Source organism: Manis javanica, chromosome 16 (genome assembly GCF_040802235.1).
Source record: "Manis javanica isolate MJ-LG chromosome 16, MJ_LKY, whole genome shotgun sequence".
In the NCBI taxonomy this organism is placed as follows: Eukaryota; Metazoa; Chordata; class Mammalia; order Pholidota; family Manidae; genus Manis; species Manis javanica.
This window is the reverse complement of record NC_133171.1, coordinates 16,230,269-16,245,435: the sequence shown is the minus strand read 5'-3', so window position 1 is coordinate 16,245,435 and position 15,167 is coordinate 16,230,269. Positions and strand designations below refer to the sequence as shown.

The following is a 15,167-nucleotide window of genomic DNA, read 5'->3' as shown; positions in this document are numbered from 1 at the left end:
ATTTCTCAGTGTAAAATAAAGGGTTTCTTCTAACCATGTTGTACAATGCCTTTTAAGTAGAATTTAAAAATTCTTTGGATTTTATTTGTAGTGCAATTTCTTTAATGCATTTTTAACTTATGGTATTTTAATAGAAGTATACGTAACTCCTGAGTTGAATTTAAAAAGAGAATGCAAAGCACAATATTTCATAGAGCATCCTGTAATTAGTTGTGAAGATTATTTAAGCAGCATGTGCCTGTGCTAGATATTTATTTATTACACGGTAGTCAGAGTTGTTGAATTGCCTCGAAATGTAGTTCAAGTGCTCTATTTTTAAAATGGCCTGCTGTTTTGGACATCATACTATATTTAGATGAGCAAGTCCCATTGCATATTTTTGAATAGCACAGAGTATTATATTTATAATAGTATTAAATGAAAAAAGTCCATGAAATAAGTAAAAAAATAGCTGATACATCTTGGGCAAACATAATTTTCCCAAACTGAGGAGGGATGTGAATAATGCCCCACGATGACATGTTTTCATCTGAGTGTAGCTTCCACCCTAACGTTGTACCTTAGGCCCCTTGATCTCCAGTCTTGCTTTCTGTGGTTTCAGTTCCCGTGGTCAACTGTGGTCTGGAAGCAGACGATCCTTCTCCTGACATGCTGTCAGAAGGCTGGTGGTACCCCGCGCTATGTCACAGCGCCTGCATCCCTCCCCTCACATCATCCCGTCACACGGGCATTTTATCCTCTCACATCAGCACAAGGGTGAGTCCAGTCCAATAAAATATTTTGAGAAACCATGCTCACATAAGTTTATTACAGTATATTGGTATCAGTCTTCTGTTCAATTATTATTGTTGTTAATCTCTTACTGTGCCTGATTTCTAAGTGAAGCTTTACCGTAGGTATGTATGTATAAGAAAAAGAGGATCTATAGGGTTTGTACCCTCTGCAGCTTGAGGCATCCACTGGGGGTCTTGGAATGTGCCCCCCACAGATAAGGGGGGACTATTTCTTTTACTTCTGCAATTTTAGAATGAATGATTAGCATCTCACATCTGTATGTCCGTCTTTATGATATGCCTTACTGGCTGTGCCTCCACTGAGACCGTTCTGGAATATCATTAATACAGTCTTTTAACCACATGTGATGGCTTTGGCCCAGTATTCATTCTCCACACAGAATTAAAATCTCTATAGGTTTTAATATTTTCGACTTTTTTCTGCTGCTTGAAACAATCAGCTTCTGTGGCATTCACTGATGCCAGCTCGTCTTCTTTCACTTGGGTTGTTCCCGATCTCGTGCTAAACTGCATGTTCTTTACCGCCCGTTTCTAGAGTATCTGCTCGTTCCCTCCTTCGTTGGGGAGCATCTGTTTTCTAGGCCCCAAAACCACTGCTCTGTGGACAAGACTATGGTAACAGCCCTTTCTCCATCTCTAGACTTGTTTATGGTCTAAGACCTACAATATTGCCGTGTTTATATCCTTGTTTCATTCATCCTACTATGTTCTAGTGGCTGCCGAGCACAGAGTAAGATTATGATAAATCTGCTGAGGTGCATTTTGGGATACAGTTGTTGAAGAAAATGATTTTACATGACGTAGGGAAAAAAATTAAGATAGAGCAAATACTTGCACCCAAGTTCCAAATTATATAGCAAATGACTTCAGAAACACCATGAAGTTAGTTTATTTTTGTACTACAATTTATGGAATAAGTTTTATTTCACAATTAGACTTTTCGGATGGTCTTGGATAAAACAGCAACAACCAGAAACACCTCCCACCCCAGCGCACCCACAAATGCAGCACCTTAGGGGAAATAATGCAATTGTGGTTTCAAACTTTAAGGATGTTTGGGAGTTATACTCTCACCCTCAGTTCTGTTCCAAAGTAATAAAAATGTGAGTCCACAATACATTTATTTTTCTCCTCTTCCAATCTACACTGATTAGATTATTAGTCATCTGATTAAATATTTTTTAAAAAAGAAAGCAGGACTACTTTCCCAATACTAATCCCATATTGTACATGGGGAGAAAACAGGTCAGCAAGTCTATTTCAGTTGTAGATTTACAAGGGACTTAAAACAGACCAAGAAACTCTTAAGATTACTCGAAGTAAATTAAATTAAAAATAAACCTAAAAAGGTGAAGGAAAACAATGATAAGAATATTATAAAAACAGTTGGTACAAATAGACCAAAACATCGTCACTAAGCTTTTTAACAATTAACTAAAAAATTACGAACCTGAACAATTCTATAGTTCACAGAGTTTGTGTCTAAAAGTAGACCAATTACTCAAGAGGTATAATTATTTTGTGTACTAGTCCTAGAAAGAAATTTCTTGGCAAGATTTCTCCTTAAGAGACTAATGTAAAGAACAATGGCCTTCATGAGATTCCTACAGAAAAGTTTAGAGGGTGTTTTTTTTACAAATTTTTTTAATAAGGTATTATTGATATACAACTCTTACGAAGGTTTCACGTGAAAAACAATGTGGTTACTACATTCACCCATACTATCGAGTCCCCCGCATACCCCATTGTAGTCACTGTCCATCAGTGTAGTAAGATGCCACAGAGTCACTACTTGTCTTCTCTGTGCTGCACTGTCTTCCCCATGATCCCCCCACACCATGTGTACTAATCATAATACCCTGTTTAGAGGGTGTTTTTTTAAAAATTATATATTAAATGTTTAAGGATTATTTATTATAATATGATATTTGTGTTAATACATGTAAATTATATAAACATGATAAAGAAATATACATTTACTATATATGTTAAATATATTTATGTATAATATAAATATACTAAATATTAAAATATATATAATATTTTCTTAGCATATTACAGCAAGGCAGAGAATAGAGCGATGAACTAATTTTCCATGGCCGTGCCTGGCGTGAGGACCTTTGGCCGGGAATGGCTTTGAGGTGCCCCTGTCGTGTCACCTGTCGCCAGGCGGAGGGGATCCAGTGCACTGCTCCAAAGCAAAAGGCCTGATTCTCGGCAGACCAGCCACACAGACAATTGGCTTATAATTCGTGTGTTCTTATGAGGTAGGTCAACTCATTCTGTTACCAATTACATACTTTGCAACGAGTTCTCCTCTGATACACAGAGATGACCCTGTTCAAGATGAGCCGCTCCAAAGGGGCTTCCCTGACGCACTGAAGAGACGTGAAGGGGCAAGTATGACCGGCCTGCCTGCGTCTGTGACCGTCAGGCTGACAGTTTCTCAGCCATGTACCCTTGAAGACCAGCTGCCCCCTTCATCTGCATACCCACAAGTACATCCGGGGAGCCCCCTGCCTCTTCCCTCAGGAACTGGGGGGCTGTCTTTTCACCACATGTCCTGTTGGGCAGGCACCTCGACTGCCTAAGAGGATGTCAGTGTGCCTCCACTCGGGATCTTGCTCTCAGCTGTGGCAGACCACGGGGCACCTGCTCTTCGCTGGCTGTGAGGAGACATTACCCTGAGCTCCCTGCTGCTCTCCTTCTATGAAAAGCTCATCTGAACCAAAGCATATTCATAAACACACACACACGCACACAGGAAAGATGTGTGGTCCAGCCAGGAACTGCAGTGACTGACCGCTTCTTGCTGCTGGTCCCTCATATAATTGCTGTTATTGAATTGCCTCTTCAGTGTGGTGCCCTGGCCTATGGTGAGTAATTTTATAAAACACAGCCTTATGAAGCATATCTCTGCCTTCAGTACAAGAACACTGTTGAGTTTGTCTCATCATCCAGGACCATCTTTGTGAGGGCACATGAGGGCAGATTCTCTGAGATTTCAAAAATAGTAATGCCTGTCCTGGATCACATCCCCGACCTCCATCCGTGCTGTGAATCCTATACCTGGTTGGGTCACATCAGGACCCCTGATTTGTGTCCCGCACAGCCCCCCTTGCACTGCATGCCCCAAATGGTGGGTCAGCTTGTGGATTTTTTCCAGCAAGGATCCAGACCCTCAGGTAGCTCGTCGATTCATTTCCATTCTGACTTCAGCTAATTTTGACAACTGACATTTTTTCTTGGTTCCACTTTTTATCCTCTCAGTTTTCATTTTGTCATTTCTTAGTACCTTGTATGGAGTTCCAGAGCTACCTTAAATCATTCATGGAAGCTGAGAGTTTTGAGAACAGTGAGAGCTCTGACATCCTTCCAGTCCAGGGCCCCCTGCACCCTACAAGCTGCTCCCATGTGCCATCAACCTGAACTCGAGGTTGCGCACTGTTCCCTTTGCAGGCTTTTCTGCACTGAGCCAATATTTCACCACCTTCCTCAGGGAAGACATGAAACATGGTAGCTGTCGCTTCTGTTTCTGCATTTCACTTGTGCTTATGCTATGCTCTTTAAGCGTATAAGTCTTAATATAAAATTTAAGTTTTCTCAGAAGTATTAGATTCTGCAAGCTTAATGTTTTTGATGAGTCATATTCTCACTCAGCCTCTTGGGTGATTTAGTAAGAGATCTGAACTCTTCTCTGACATGAACACACTTATTTAATATAAAAACGAAATGTTTACATAATTATTTTGATAGGAGTTGACAGTAAAGTAGAAATTCTGAGAAATGCTAGTACTAAATATTGTCAGTAAATTCAATTCTCCTTTGTCTGAAAATACTGATTACTCAGATGGCAAAGAAGAGATCCCATAAGTCCTGTGAGAAGCTATAGCATTCAGACTTTCTGAATAGCACTGAAGCATACAGTAAAACCATTTTTATTGGGTTGTAATTTATTCACTAGTCTGTTTATTCCCACAGCCAATAACTATTCTGTCCCTTGTACTCTTTTAGGAATTGGAGAGAGAGTGATGACAATTCAAAATCTCTGCCTTGTGGCACATATACTCTAGTTGGGGAACGCAAATAAACTTGCATGAATTAATAAACCACTAAATGAGAAAATTTCAGTGGCTGGGAGTGGTCTTGGCTCTGTGGTGCTGACTTTGGTTAGAGGGGTCAGGGCGGGTCAGAGATCTTTGATGTGAGACCTGAGTGACAGAGGGATGAGCCGTGCAGGGATCTGGGGGGGGAACCCTGCCAGGGAGGGGGGCAGCTGGTGCTAGGGACCGCAGACAGCAGCAGGTCTGCCTGCCTAGGTCCAGGAGTCCCATGACCGAGTGCAAACGTGTCGGGAGAGGCGAGCCAGCAGCGTGAAAGGCAGGTGGAGGCAGATCTGTTGGGAGTTTTCAGCTGTGTCTATCTTTGCAGCCTTGAGAATGTCACCAGTACATGTTGGTCTCAGTTTCCTTTCCTATAAAGTGAAGAGGGTAAAAGCTACCTCACAGGCTTGTTGGTGAACATGTCAGGTATTAATTGATGTTGAGTGTCTGGCACTTGGTAAGAGCTGTGCGTATCTATTACTATTGTGTAATAGCAATGGCACAATTGCCCCTAGCTAACAATTTCAGTTAGTACCCCGCTAGACGTTTAACACTAGAATAGGTCTTGGAAATCATATCCGATTTTGACATTTTATAGATGAGGACAGGCCTAATGCCTCCACAAATTCCCACAACGAGTTAGTAAATGTTTAGTCTAGAATCTTCATATCTTGACTCTTCCACCAAGAGCTTTTCACTACTAGATGGTGTTGGACTTTATTTTACCTAATGAACTATTTTCCTTTTAGGATAATACTTAGAAGAGTATTTTTGAACCTGAATTTTTTTGTAAAGACCAAAGTAGTTACCATATTTATAATGAATTTACAAGCTAATGACTTTTTGATAAAAGATATTTGGGAGAGAGGATTAAAGATAGTGGCATGAGAGGAGAGACAGAGGCTTCCTCCTAAAACTGGATACAATTAGAAAATAGAGTTGACACAACTAATCCTGAGAGAGCAACAGGAAAGAGGATGCGTCAGACTGCACACACCTGGAGAAAAGAGCAGACCTCAGCGAACGGGTAACTTACCAGAGCTGTGGCTCCCGGGACCCGAGCCCCTCCCCCACCCCAGCTCACTGGTGGGAGGAAGAGAAACGGAGCAGGGAGGGAGTGGAAGGCCTGGGACTGCTGAATACCTGGCTCCGGAGATCTGCGCTGGGAGCACAAACCTACATTTCATGGTACTTTCATGAGACTTGCATGACTACTGGGTTCGAAAGTTAATACAGGCAGAGTTCCTGGGGAGACTGGGATTCCGGCTGCTTGTGGAAAGCAGGGATCCATATCCGGCTGCTCTGGGACAAAAATATATACCTGTGTACGCAGCCCACTACTTAAGGCAGTGGAGACAGGCATAGCAGCCGGGAAGCAGGAAACAGCTCTTTCCTCCCCCCAGGCACCAATATCGGACCCCTGGGACCCCCAACATTGCTTCAGGGGCTGAGCAGCTCCAGAGTAGAGCTTCTGGACACTAGAGGGCGCCCTATACAAATATGAAATGCCAAAGGAACCTGGTCCGGAATAAAATTATTATAACTCAGGAGAAAGATTTAAATGACAAGGACATTGTAACTCTTCCTGAAAGGGAGTTCAAAATAAAAATCATCAGCATGCTAATGGAGGTACGGAAAGATATCCATGAACTCAGGAATGAATTCCAGTTGGAGATCCAGTCATTGAAGAGCATGATGGAGGGTCTTAAAAGCAGGTTGGATATGGTGGAGGAGACAATAAATGAAATAGAAACTAGAGAAGAAGAATACAAAGAAGCTGAGACACAGAGAGAGAAAAGGATCTCTAAGAATGAAAGAATATTGAGAGAACTGTGTGACCAGTCCAAGCGGAACAATATTTGCATTATAGGGGTACCAGAAGAAGAAGAGAGAGAGAAAGGGATGGAAAGTGTCTTTGAGGAGGTAGTTGCTGAAAACTTCTCCAATCTGGGGAAGGAGACAGTCTCTCAGGCCATGGAGATCTACAGATCTCCCAACACAAGGGACCCAAGAAAGACAACACCAAGACACATAGTAATTAAAATGGGAAAGATCAAGGATAAGGACAGACTGCTAAAAGCAGCCAGAGACAGAAATAAGATCACATACAAAGGAAAGCCCATCAGGCTAACATCAGACCTGTGAGCAAAAACCTTACAGGCCAGAAGGGAGTGGCATGATGTGTTTAATGCCGTGAAGCAGAAGGGCCTGGAACCAAGATTACTTTATCCGGCAAGATTATCATTTAAATTTGAAGGAGGATTAAACAATTTCCAGATATGCAAAAGCTGAGAGAATTTACCTCCCACAAACCATCTCTACAGTCTATTTTGGAGGGACTTCTATAGATGGAAGTGTTCTTAAGGTTGAATAGCTGTCATCAGAGGTAATAAAACCACAGTAAAGAAAGTAGAACAGCTAATTACTAAGCAAATGCAAAATTAAATTACCTATCGCCAAAGTCAATCAAGGGATAGACAAAGAGTACAGAATATGAGACCTAATATATAAAAAATGGAGGAGGAAGAAAGAGGAGGAGAAACAGAAAAGAACCTTTAGATTGTGTCTGTAATAGCATATTAAGTTAAGTTAGACTCTTAGATAGTAAGGAAATTAACCGTGAACCTTTAGTAACCAAGAATCTAAAGCCGGCAATGGCAATAAGTACATACCTATCAATAATCACCCTAAATGTAAATGGACTGAATGCACCAATCAAAAGACACAGAGTAATAGAATGGATAAAAAAGCAAGACCCATCTATATGCTGCTTACAAGAGACACACCTCAAATCCAAACACATGCAAAGACTAAAAGTCAAGGGATGGAAAAAGATATTTCATGCAAACAACAGGGAGAAAAAAGCAGGAGTTGCAGTACTTGTATCAGACAAAATAGAATTCAAAACAAAGAAAGTAACAAGAGATAAAGAAGGACATTACAAAATGATAAAGGGGTCAGTCCAACAAGCGGATATAACCATTACAAATATATATGCACCCAACACAGGAGCACCAGCATATGTGAAACAAATACTAACAGAACTAAAGGAGGAAATAAAATGCAATGCATTTATTTTAGGAGACTTCAACACACCATTCACTCCAAAGGATAGATCCACCAGACAGAAAATAAGTAAGGACACAGAGGCACTGAACAACACACCAGAAAAGATGGACCTAGTAGACATCTGTAGAATTCTACATCCAAAAGCAACAGGATACACATTCTTCTCAAGTGCACATGGAACATTCTCCAGAATGGACCACATACTAGGCCACAAGATGAGCCTCAGTAAATTCAAAAACATTGAAATTCTACCAACCAACTTCTCAGACCACAAAGGTATAAAACTAGAACTAAATTCTACAAAGAAAGCAAAAAAGCCCACTAACACATGGAGACTTAACAACATGCTCCTAAATAATCAATGGATCAATGACCAAATTATAATAGAGATCAAGCAATATATGGAAACAAATGACAACAACAACACAAAGCCCCAACATCTGTGGGACGCAGCAAAAGCAGTCTTATGAGGAAAGTATACAGCAATCCAGGCATATTTAAAGAAGGAAGAACAAACACAAATGAATAGTCTAATATCACAATTATCGAAATTGGAAAAAGAACAAATGAGGCCTAAGGTCAGCAGAGGAGGGACATAATCAAGATCAGAGAGGAAATAAATAAAATTGAGAAGAATAAAACAATAAAAAAAAATCATTGAAACCAAGAGCTGGTTCTTTGAGAAAGTAAACAAAATAGATAAGCCTCTAGCCAGACTTATTAAGAGAAAAAGAGAATCAACACACATCAATGGAATCAGAAACGAGAAAGGAAACATCATGACAGACCCCACAAAAATACAAAGAATTATTAGAGACTCCTATGAAAACCTATATGCTAACAAGCTGGAAAACCTAGAAGAGATGGACAACTTCCTAGAAAATACAACCTTCCAAGACTGACCAAGAAACACAAAATCGAAACAAACCAATTACCAGCAAAGAAATTGGAGCAGTAATCAAAAAACTACCCAAGAACAAAACCCCCGGGCCAGATGGATTTACCTTGGAATTTTATTAGACATACAGAAAAGATATAATACCCATTCTCCTTAAAGTTTTCCAAAAAATAGAAGAGGAGGGAATACTCCCAAACTCATTCTATGAAGCCAACATCACCCTAAAACCAAAACCAGGCAAAGGCCGCACCAAAAAAGAAAATTACAGACCAATGTCCATGATGAATGTAGATGCAAAAAATACTCAACAAAATACTAGCAAACCAAGTTCAAAAATACATCAAAAGGATCATACACCATGACCAAGTTAGATTCATCCCAGGGATGCAAGGATGGTACAACATTTGAAAATCCATCAACATCATCTATCACATAAACAAAAAGGATAAAAACCACATGATCATCTCCATAGATGCTGAAAAAGCATTCTACAAAATTCAGCATCCATTCATGATAAAAACTCTCAACACAATGGGTATAGAGGGCAAGTACCTCAACATAATAAAGGCCATATATGATAAACCCACAGCCAACATCATACTAAACAGCGTGAAGCTGAAAATTTTTCCTCTGAGATCAGGAACAAGACAGGGATGCCCACTCTCCCCAGTGTTATTCAACATAGTACTGGAGGTTCTAGCCATGGCAATTATACAAAACAAAGAAATACAAGGAATCCAGATTGGTAAAGAGGAAGTTAAACTGTCACTATTTGCAGATGACATGATATTGTACATAAAAAACCCTAAAGACTCCACTCCAAAACTACTAGAACTGATACCAGAATACAGCAAAGTTGTAGGATACAAAATTAACACACAGAAGTCTGTGGCTTTCCTATACACTAACAATGAACTAATAGAAAGAGAAATCAGGAGAACAATTCAATTCACAATTGCATCAAAAAGAATAAAATACTTAGGAATAAACCTAACCAAGGAAGTGAAAGACCTATACCCTGAAAACTATATGACATTCTTAAGAGAAATGAAAGAGGACACTAAGAAATGAAAACTCATCCCATGCTCTTGGCTAGGAAGAATTAATATAATCAAAATGGCCATCCTGCCCGAAGCAATATACAGATTTGATGCAATCCCTATCAAGTTACCAACAGCATTCTTCAATGAACTGAAACAAATAGTTCGAAAATTCATATGGAAACACCAAAGACCCCGAATAGCCAAAGCAATCCTGAGAAGGAAGAATAAAGTTGGGGGGGGGGGATCTCACTCCCCAACTTCAAGCTCTACTACAAAGCCACAGTAATCAAGCCAATTTGGTACTGGCACAAGAACAGAGCCACAGACCAGTGGAACAGAATAGAGACTCCAGACATTAACCCTAATATATATGGTTAATTAATGTATGATAAAGGAGCCAGGGACGTACAATGGGGAAATGACTGTCTCTTCAACAGATGGTGCTGTCAAAACTGGACAGCTACATGTAAAAGAATGAAATGGATCACTATCTAACCCCAATCACAAAAGTAAATTCGAAATGGTTCAAAGACCTGAATGTAAGTCATGAAACCATAAAACTCTTAGAAAATAACATAGGCAAAAATCTCTTGGACATAAGCATGAGTGACTTCTTCATGAGCATATTTCCCTGGGCAAGGGAAACAAAAGCAAAAATGAACAAGTGGGACTATATCAAGCTGAAAAGCTTCTGTACAGCAAAAGACACCATCAGTAGAACAAAAAGGTATGGGAGAGTATATTCATAAATAACAGGTCCAATAAAGGGTTAACATCCAAAATATATAAAGAGCTCACGCACCTCAACAAATAAAAAGCAAATAATCCAATTAAAAAATGGGTGGAAGAGATGAACAGATAGTTCTCCAAAGAAGAAATTCAGATGGCCAACAGACACATGAAAAGATGCTCCACATCGCTAGTCATCAGAGAAATGCAAATTAAAACCACAATGTGATATCACCTCACACCAGTAAGGATCACCACCATCCAAAAGACAAACAACAACAAATGTTGGCAAGGTTGCAGAGAATGGGGAGCCCTTCTACACTGCTGGTGGTAATGTAAATTACTTCAACCATTGTGGAAAGCAGTATGGAGGTTCCTCAAAAGCTCCAAATAGAAATACCATTTGACCCAGGAATTCCACTCCTAGGAATTTACCCTAAGAATGCAGCAGCCCAGTTTGAAAAAGACAGATGCACCCCTATGTTTATCGCTGCACTGTTTACAATAGCCAAGATATGGAAGCAACCTAAGTGTCCATCAGTAGATGAATGGATAAAGAAGATGTGGTTCATGTACACAATGGAATATTATTCAGCCATAAGAAGAAAACAAATCCTACCATTTGCAATAACATGGATGGAGCTAGAGGGTATTATGCTCAGTGAAATAAACCAGGTGGAAAAAGAGAAGTAACAAATGATTTCACTCATCTGTGGAGTATAAGAACAAAGAAAAACTGAAGGAACAAAACAGAAGCAGAATCACAGAACCCAAGAATGGACTAACAGTTACCAAAGGGAAAGGGACTGGGCATGATGGGAGGGAAGGGAGGGATAAGGGAGGGATAAAAGAAAGGGGGCCTTATGATTAGCATGTATAAAGTTGGGGGGCATGGGAGGGATGTGCAACACAGAGAAGGCAAGTAGTGATTCTACAGCATCTTACTGTGCTGATGGACAGTGACTGTGAAGGGGTAATTGGGGGAGACTTGGTGAAGGGGGGAGCCTAGTAAACATAATGTTCTTCATGTAATTGTAGATTAATGATATCAAAATGAATTAAAAAAAAGATACTTCGAAATAATTAGAATCTAAACATATTCTACGTTTACTAACAGATTAACCACAGATGCAAATGTCCCATTTTGTAGCTTTAGCATTAATACTTCCTGAATAAGATGTATGTAGGAAAGTCATTTTATATATCATTCATTCATTCGTTCCCTCAACAACTACTTCAGGTACTGGAGATAGAGCCATAAATAGTATGAAGTGCCTGACCTGGTGGAATATACACTCTAAATCAGGGGAAGCAGATAATAAACAAATGAATAAGTTAACAAATAACTTTAAAAAAAGTTAAATTCAGGGCAGTCCTAAAAATACTTTAAGACTGGGTGTGGGTAAAATTGTAACATTTTCAGAATATCTTGCCTGTCTTTGGACATTTGCATATCCTCAGGAGTGGAGAGAAGTTCATTTCCATGTCAATGGGTAATTACCCGGGCAACCAGGGCATGTCTGAACCTGAGAGGTTAAGGGGAAGGGCTTGCTTGCTGGCTTCTTACCAGAAGGGGAGAGAGACCGTGCTGGACTGCAGTTTGTAAGCAATAAACGGGTTTTAAACTTTATTTCTCCCTTTGACTTATTTTCGTTTTTAGAGGTATTTTGCCCTGGGATTTCCTCTCCCCAGACTTACACTGGGAAATCAGGCAGTCAGTAATTTGACTATCATGATAGACATGAATACTGTCATTAAAATCAGAAGAGTTATTTGCACTTTAAGTGATTAACTCAAGTTATGCGATTTATTTTTCAGGCCTCTTTCCTAACCCTACTACCTACCCATAAACAACGGAATAAATTACGTAAACTGAAATGCAGTTATGCACCTGGTGTTAGTGAATGGTGGGGTTTAAATTAATATAGGCTATAAAGAATGTGCTAATGCATCCCTATATAGGAGTAAAACGATCTTAACAAATGTATGATTTGGGGGCTCAGAGAAAGTTGAAATTTTAACCTATCTCTTTCTACAACTTTATAGGTTTCCCTGGGGACAGGAAAACTGGTTGCTGGGACCCTCTTCTCTTTGCTTCTTTATAGGAAATCTCTTACCTAGGAAAGGCTTTGTTCCAAAAGTCCATTTATAAGCTTCTCTGAACTCATTTGTCTTAGAAGCAGAGCTCTGTGTGGTGGTTAGGTTCAAATGCCAGTTCACAGAAGTTTCCATCCCATTCTTAAAGCTGAATGGGACCCTTCAGGTGATCCCCTGAGTCCCGGCCCCTTCAGGTTCGGGGGAGCCCGCAGAAGCACGTGTTTCTCCTTCCCGGAGCTCGGAACCAGGCCAGTCTGTCTTGCGGAGCTCACGCGATTCCCCTCTTGCGCCCTCCTCTTTGCTTTTCTGCACCCCTACCTCCCCTATGGCAGCCTGCCTTTAGGCCCTCAGGTTTATTTTTCCAGTAAAAGCTACATATCCCTTTTTCTCTGTTTTCCATCTTATTGGAATAATACAAAAGTCAATAATTGAGTACCCAATATGGATCTTTAATTTTCAGGATGCCAAACAGGTCTTCCACACTGCTCTAAGGATTTCTTTCAACTTCCATTCAAATACCTGTTTTTAGGGGCCAAGGACTTACCTCCTCAGAGTTACGTCCCTTCGCTCCCTAACAACACCCTCTGTACAGTCACAGCTGCGGCAGCCTGGTCCCTGCATGTTCATGACATATCCCTGTTTCTCACTTTGGGATAGAATATAGGATTTGAAAATCCATGAGGTTTCACTCAAGGCAAGCTTAGCCCTATAAAAAACAGCCTGAAAAATTACGGCAATATTATCCGATTAGTTTGGGTTCACCCTGCTGCTGGCATCTGCTTTATTTCCTGTTGTATCGCCCGTGCACTTCGCTGCCACTTTGGAGAGATGCACGATACAACACGCTCACGCGAGCAGCGAGCGAACCGAAGCAGCGGCCTCATCCGTTGCCACTGTAAGGGCAGGACCCGGCTCTGCTGCTACCAGAAACAGGCATAGTGTATAGGAGGTTCAACACCATTGCTTGTATTTTTTCATTTCCCCTTCCCAGCTTAATAAATGGAGGGAAAAGAAAAAATTACTACCATGAAAAAGTACATTTTCTCCTCTTCATTTGAGTATGGAGGACATCTATAAACACAGGCATAAGGCCCAGAGGAAAGGAGATATTTCTGATATGTTGTCTGATAGTCATTTTAGCTTCCAAATAAAAATTGTTAAAAACAACATTGAGGACACATAAGTAGAAATATTGACATATGATATGTGATATTTGGCGAGTTCGTGGATGATGTATGACAGTGTCTGAAGCGGCTTCCTGGTAATTGTATAAAGTAGGAATAGAGTGCTTGTCAGAAACACAGACATTTAGGGATCTTTGGAAACTTAATCGTCATAAAGAAGAATTTACTTGGTAATAAAGCAGAGGAATGAAACTGATGCAAGATATTAATAAAATTAATGAGACTTTTTAGAAATAGCTGAGCTCTTCAGTTTTTATAATTTCCAAAAGATGCTATTTGCTGGGCCCCAGGTAGCCATGGCAAAAATGTGACCTTTGTCAGTATCTGCAGTTGAATTCTTGTTCCCAGGCAGCTTAAGGTATGACATTTATTTGCTCATTGCTATTTTGCCTCTAAAGCATATGTCATATGTGTATAGCATGTTTAAAGTTCTGAGGCACAGAGATTCATGGGAGAGAGCTGGATTGGCAGTAGTTCATGGTCAAACCTGCATTTACTTGAAAAGAACATTTTGGAGAGAGAGCATGGTTTATTGGAACCCATGTTGACTGAAATAAGGAAACTTAGTTTCTATTTCTACTTGTACCATCAAGTTTTATGGGTTTAGTTGAATGACTTAATCATTCTTGGATTTATTTATGTATCTCTAAAATGAGAGGATCATCTAATTGATTTCCAAGATTCCTTCCTTTTATAAATATCCTATGAAGCTATGTGGGTAATTATCTATATAAGAAACCCCTTTTTTAGGTCAAGAGTATTGGCTCCAATATTTTTAAGATTTTATGTGAAGAAAAAATATCTAGATAATTAATTTTATTATAATTAGTTTTGGCTGATCTTGGTGCACCTGTAGGTGTTTCTGTGTTTCTGATTCTGGCGTCAGGGAGGTCCTTGATGTTGACAGATGCTGAAGGGCCATATTCATACAGTGTCTCTGTAGCCACCTGTATCACTGTCAGAAACAGTGGCACACTCAAATGCAGAAAATAAGGAGAGTCTCATGAGCTAGTTAGACTTTGGGGGGCTAGTGGGATGTTGCAGTCAGAGTTAAGGGTAACCTAAAAAGAATGGCAAAAATCTTCAAGCAGGGAGACTTTGACACATTGAGGCCTGCAGAGCAAAGGGGGAGAGTGCACCCTGGAATCGAGGGTGCAGGGGCTGTGGCCGTAGGGGAGGGCCTCTGGCCAGAGCTGAGGGCTCAGTGGAGAGCCCTGGCCACTTCCCAGCAGGCAGGGAGTCAGAGGAGA

The 15,167-nt window shown here is 40.3% G+C and overlaps 1 protein-coding gene across 4 annotated transcripts in view; it reads left to right on the top strand.

Moving 5' to 3' along the window:
• Positions 1-15,167, top strand: part of LOC108389730 (uncharacterized) — a 603,223-nt gene that overhangs the window by 343,660 nt on the left and 244,396 nt on the right. For 3 of the 4 annotated variants that reach the window (XR_012126339.1, XR_012126341.1, XR_012126340.1), the window contains exons 6-7: positions 602-756; positions 2,846-3,670. The gene's annotated coding sequence lies outside the window, so the exon portion shown is untranslated. The remainder of the gene's footprint in view (positions 1-601; positions 757-2,845; positions 3,671-15,167) is intronic. The other variant, XR_012126342.1, reaches the window with a different exon arrangement.